Source organism: Danio rerio, chromosome 11 (genome assembly GCF_049306965.1).
Source record: "Danio rerio strain Tuebingen ecotype United States chromosome 11, GRCz12tu, whole genome shotgun sequence".
Classification (NCBI taxonomy): Eukaryota; Metazoa; Chordata; class Actinopteri; order Cypriniformes; family Danionidae; genus Danio; species Danio rerio.
Genome location: NC_133186.1, coordinates 3,742,621 through 3,749,534, shown reverse-complemented (window position 1 = coordinate 3,749,534; position 6,914 = coordinate 3,742,621).

The window sequence follows — 6,914 nt, the reverse complement described above, 5'->3', positions numbered from 1 at the left end:
CACAGACAGTGTCGCCGAACCTGGCTGGGGATATGGGGAAGTCAAGAAAGCGGACTTTGTCGACTTTGCGCATATCAGCCAGGGGTGGCGCTCCTGGACCACTAATGTGGACATCGTCCTCCCCAACGCACACGCAGCGGACTCAGTAGTCCGAAGAGCTAAGTCGGCGGCGGTGCGAAGCTCGTAAGCCTGGGTTGGACCCACCCTCGTGCAGCTCGGCCAGCGCCTGCGCTTGGTAGCGCTGGTAGGTGGCTATCGCATGCAAGGCGGAAGCAGCCTGGCCCGCAGCTATGTAAGCTCTAGCTCCGAGGGAGGTAGATAACTTACAGGCTTTGGATGGGAGACGAGGCGGACCCCGCCAAGAAGAGGCGCCGCGCGGATTTACCGCCATCGCGCACTCAACCTGAGGAATCGCCACATACCCCCTGGCTGTTTCACCGTCAAGAGTGGTTAGGGTGGAGGAACACGCAGCACGAGCAGAAAAAAGTGCTTTACAAGACCGCGTGAGCCTACTGTGCACCTCCGGGAAGAAGGGAACGCCCCTCTAGTCGGTCCGGCCGCGGAGCTGGGGGATAAACCATCTCCAACCCACGGCCGAAGCAGCCCGGGAAAGCACGGCTAACATGTCCGTTTCAGGATCCGTAGTGACAGCGCTCACCAGCCCGAAGGGGGCGAGCGGGTCTGGATCATCATCGGACAATGAAAGCCCACCCTCCGATGCCGCGGTGGACATCTGGTCTCCGGTGTCATCGGGCGTAAGGGCTACCATCTGTTAGACGGATCGCTTCCCCCGCCCGAAGCTTGGATGGAGCGCTTAGAGGAGCGGGAGGTCCGCGGGCCCGTGGGCGACGGATTATCTCTTCGCTGAAACCCTCAGATCTGCCCGAGTGCCCGCTGCAGAGCAGGGGACAACTGGGGTGGTTCACCCTTTTGCAAAGGCTAACCGCGATCTTGCGCAACAGTCATGGCATCGCAATGACGACATGAACTGCCCGCGAGCAGCGCATTAACATGCTGGACCCCCAGACATGTAACGCAATGCCCGCGCCCATCATCCGAGGACAGGAAACCACCGCATCCAGAAACGCACAGTCGGAGCGCCGTCCTGATAAGGACGTGCTGCACGACTGTGTTGCTCTTTCTGTGAAGTTTGCAACTTTATACGCACCGCTCTGGAGGACCGGACCCAAAGAACGCCAGGCAAGGGAGAAACCCAGCTCGACCGTCTGCCACTGCGTGTACACACTCTGGACCGGGAGAATGCTCTCGTTCGCTCAGAATCGCTGGCAGCAGGAGGAACCCTCATCGACTCGATCAGAAAGTCTCTGAAGCGAAAAGGATAGCGTCTGCTGGCGCCAGGTGAGCTTATATACTCAGTTGATTGCTTATGCCGCTCACCTGCGCAGGCTTGCGCTGCCAATTCATTCTTAATTGGCCCGTTCAATACTCTTTCAGACGAGTAGCTTCTGAACCGAACCTCCCAATGCGTGGATTTTACAAATCAAATCCACTTATAGTGCTGAAGTTCCCCCCGAAGGGGAACCACAATTTTACTGCTATTATTATGACCGTTTCTTTCATATAATGCTTTATTTCCCTGAAAATGTTTATTTCCCACAAATGTTCCCATTTTATATTGGTTATTTGTATTAAGTAAATAAATGTGTATATAAATCTAAATAGAAACCGATTTATTTGACCCTGCAAGGCATTCAAATATTGTTTGTTCACACGACTTATTTAAAATGAGCTGAAGTCACACAATTCTTGAGCTTTTTAAAATAACAACATAATTGTTTTACGTTCAATCTACTTAAATTTATCCAAATGAATGTGTTAACTTTATTATTTTATGTTGCCCCAACACAAATTGATTGTGTGGAAGCCATTGTTGTTTACATTGAGTTATATTTATGATTAGTTCATTTTATAATGTTATTGTAAATAAGTATAAACGTTAAGTATAAATAATAATAAAAACAAGTACACTGAAAAAAAAATCTGTTGCAGACGGAACAATTTAAACAAACTAATTATAAATTGAGTAATGTTTAACTTAATCTGTTGGTTTAAATTCAGTCCAAACAAATCCGTTACCTTAAAAACAACGCAGTACATCCAATAAATCATGTTTTGCGTGTGTAGTAAATAAAATACTAATTAAACTACAACATTACCAATAATAATAAATAAATAAAACAGTACTCCAAATAAATAAATGACAGAAAAACTAATTTACCGCAGAAAAAACACCAAATAAATTGATTCAAAAGTCAAACCCAGCCTCTAATCTATCAGCGTGTGCTGCCATCTAGCGGACAGCACTTCTCGATCAACATTGTGACTTTACTGCCATCTAGTGTTTAGATCTGAAACATTCCAAAGACCTTCTTTCTCCATTATTAATAAAACCTTCACAGTATAGGGTTGATCTAGAAAAATGACACTTGGTACCCTTTTAAATCACTTCACAAAGCACATTTGTGTAATGTAAAACAAGCACGGACTATAGTGGGTTGCAGACTTGTATAGAGGCTTTATATCTCGCTCTGTTTAAATGCTTTGAGGGGCACATCTGTTGTGAATTTTTCTCCCTCTGGCCTCTCAGACTCCTTCAAATGCAGCTCAACTCCTGAACTTCCGACATGATCTGGGTCAATTCCTCTGCCCTCGCCCTCAAGGAAATACACTTCAGCCATCTAATCACGGCTAAAGAGGCACAACACACACACACACATCCAAACACACACACACACACACACACACACACTCACACTCACACACAAATATCCCAGGGAGAATCAAACTGAGCTAATTAATATTCAAGGAAGAATATGGTTGCTTCAACGCTACACTTAAAAAAAAAAAAAAAAAGATTCATTGGATTTACTTCATTTCAATTCAAAATGTGGTTGCAAACTATTCACTGTGATGAATTTAAACGAATTAAATTAAACAATAGAGGAAAAAAATATATAATTTATATTCTGCCATCAAAAAACCCAATTTTACAGCAAAAAAAAATCTACAATTTTACGGTTTATTACAGAAATAAACTGCATTATATTACAGACATTTGCTGTAAACTAACAGAGATTGAATTACAGAAGTTTACAGAAATTGAAATTAAAGTGTGTGTCATTTAATATCTGTTATTTTACAGTAAATTTCTATAATTTAACGGCCATTATTTTATTTTATTTTTTCTCAGCACCGCAGCTGCCGGAAATAAACCGTAAAATTTAGGATTTTTTTACAGAGTAGTACAGTTTTTACAACTGTTTTAAGGTCCTGAGAATGTTTATTTCCTTCAAATGTTGCCTATATATATTGGTTATAGTAGATAAATGAAAAATAAATGAAACATAAATCATAATGATTCATTGGATTTACTCAAATATTTTAAGGTAAGTGGTTGCACACAAAGTATATGAGCTGAATTTAAACAAAAGTTTAAATTGAACATGACTGAATTTAATTTGTGGATTTAAATCCCATACAAATTAAAACCCATACAAATTGTTTGCAACCACTTACCCTAAAAAAATGTTGAGTAACTCCAATGAATCTTTTTTTCTTTCCAGTGTATCTCATGCCAATTCGTAACTGTGCTCGCAAAACTGCTATAGCTCGACTTCTTCCGGCCATTATATATATATATATATATATATATATATATATTTTTTTTTTTTTTTTTTTTTTTTTTTTTTTGGGCAACTTGAATTCATTTCAAGCTACAAAAAACAGTAGTGTCTACCTGAAAGGCTACCAGGGGTTTAGAAATTTTGCAAGCCCTCCGTAACTTTTTGATTTGGTGGATAATTCATATGAATTTATACAATCTCATTTTTACATGTTAGTACAATTTGCTTGCTCAAATCTCAATGACATCTGGTTGTTTACATAAGACTCATTTTAGAATCATTGAGTGATTTTGTTTGTTTGTTTTGCGGGCATATCTTAAAATCCTTAGCTATGTTTTCATCTAAAATGTGAATTAAACGTATGTGCAAAACTGGAATATTATATAAACCTTTTGTGAAAAAAAAACGTTTTCATCCAATGAGGCAAAGAGAACAAAATTGGCATTTCCTGACAAGTAGCAATTGGCACCAATTGGGACCAAATATCAAACAGAAACTGGGATTTATTGCAGTCAGAGAAGCCACAGTGGGCCTTTTTTCTTATTTATTAAATGATTTGCGCCTCACAAGACGAAAACAAAATGCAATGAACACACAGTAGCTTTTGGAGACGTGAGACACTCTTTAGGATCACAAATGCTTAAGCCAGTTCTGGAGGTATAATAATAATAATAATAATAATAATAATAATACTTAACCACTGTGATGATGGACTTTGGCTGAGGGATTTTAGAATGACCAAAACAAAATTTCTGATGTTTTATAATGTGCTCAAAATGCTGGTTTGTCCATACTTGCCGTCCCATCGTGCCCATTTTATGATCTTACAATGTTTATAACAAAATCACATGACTTTTTTGATCCGCATGCTGGAATTTATTCAGTAAATTAGTTTTCATTGTAATTCATGCATTTTTTTCTTATCGGACAGTTTATCCTGCGTATATATACATTTTTCAAAATGTATGCACATCTTGGCATATCAATTAAGCATTTTTATGTGTTATTCCAAAATGCACACAAAAATAAGTGAACTGAAACATGTTTTCGAGTTAAACATTTTTTTACATATGCTCAGTCTAGATTTGTTTCAGACACACAAAGCTCTCCTTGCCCAAAATGTTTCTATGGAGATGGTGTGGTCTGTTTCAGTGATGATGTCATGTCCTAAATGGAGATTGTGACAGCACATACTCACCAACTCTATGGCATGTGGCAGTGTGAGATTGAAGGAGCCACAGAACAGAACTGAAATCTTCATCGCAGCCCAAAGATTTCACAGGAATTACTAACCAAACAATGGGGCTCTTACTGGGATTTCAAAAGCTAACACAGAAAAGAAAAGCCAAACAGATTGCCTATAATGAAGTTTAGAGAAAAGATTTTGAATAGATGAAAAAGTACAGTCAGCGTGGTCCAAATGTGTAACTCTCATATATAACTCTCAAAATGTATAGGTGTAGTTAGAATTATTAGCCCTCTTGTTAAACTTTAATTCTTTTTTACCAATTTCTTTTTAACATTTAACTTTTTTAACACGTTTCTAAATAATAGATTTAATAACTCACATCTAACAACTTATTTGTTTTATCTTTGCCATGATGACAGTAAGAAATATTTGACTAGATATTTATCAAGATACTAGTATTCAGCTTAAAGTGCAACTTAAAGGCTTAACTTGGTTAACTGGGTTAATAAGGTAAGTTAGGGTAATTAGGCAAGTCATTGTATAACAATAATTTGTTCTGTAGATCGAAAAAAATATTGCTTAAGGGGGCTAATAATATGGATCCAAATTTGTTTTTTACAATATTAAATATAGCTTTTATTCTAGCCGACATAACAAATAAGACTTTCTCCAAAAAAAATATATTATCTGTATTGTCAGAATTGTCTGTCGACCTCCGAGACAGGATTGTCTCGAGGCATAAGGCTGGAGAAGGTTACAGAAACATTTCTGCTGCTCTGAAAGTTCCAAGGAGTACAACGGCCTCCATCATCTGTAAGAGGAAGATGTTTGCAGCCACCAGGACTCTTCCTAGAGCTGGCCGGCCATCTAAACTGAGTGATTGGGGGAGAAGGGCCTTAGTCAAGGAGTTAATCTATAACTCCCAATAATCACTCTGTCTGAGCTCCAGTGCCCTTCTGTGGAGAGAGGAGAACCTTACAGAAGAACAACCATCTGTGCAACAATCCACCAATCAGGCCTGCATGGTAGAGTGGGCAGATGGTAGCCACTCCCCGCCAGGAATTTGCCATAAGGCATCTGAAGGACTCTCAGACCATAAGAAACTAAATTCTCTGGTCTGATGAGGCTAAAATTAAACTCTTTGGAGTGAATGTGTGAATTGTTGAATTGAAAATAAGTATGATATGCTGTACAAGATGTTATATTTCTATATTTTGCTTTATCAGCAAGAGTAGCAAAGATAATTTTTCGTATTGAATAATTTTTCTTTTTTTTTCAGCTGTTCTTGATTTCTTGATTTTTATTTTAATTAAAATTATAGGTTCTAAGTTCTGTTTGTTAAAACCAATATTTTTTGTATAAATGGAAAGCAAATGACATTACTCTCGTCCCTTTTTGCTGGTCCAATCCGTGACTCAAAAACCGTAGTGAGATCCGAACCGTGAGATTTGTGATCTGTTACACCAGTAATAATAAATAATATATAGAGACATAAGTCTTTAAATAACAGAAAATGCACTCGCAATTTATTACAAGGTTTTTGTGGCATAATATACAACACCAACCCAGACAATATAGCACTTAAGACTACTGAAAATGTCAATAAAAGTTACTTTTTAAAACTTTTAAAAGTTAAAAGTTGGAGGACAATCAATGACCCTGAACACAATTCAAAACTATTTAAAATCATCAATCACAAAATATAAAAACCTGCTAATTTCCGGATATTGTTTAACAGTGCAATTTATTTTCTTTACATTGTGCCACCCTATAGATTTTAAAGGCCCAAGAGGGTAAAAAAGAGGAGCTAGATGTACTGTAGATCTCATAAAAAATATTTAAAATTGAGCTCTGCTGCTTTAGCGTGGACTGAATGTTTACCTTTCGAAGAATGACATCATATCTGACTTCAGCCTTGTTAAAAAGGGAGTGGCGAGAAAAGCCAAACACACACAAACACTTGCGCCCTAGCAATGCCGAGCAGACATGACACACTGAAGTCCCGAAAACCATGAACAGACTCATTGACACCCTTCATCCCTCTCATTTCTCTCAGCAGCTTGATTACTTGTCCTTTGGCT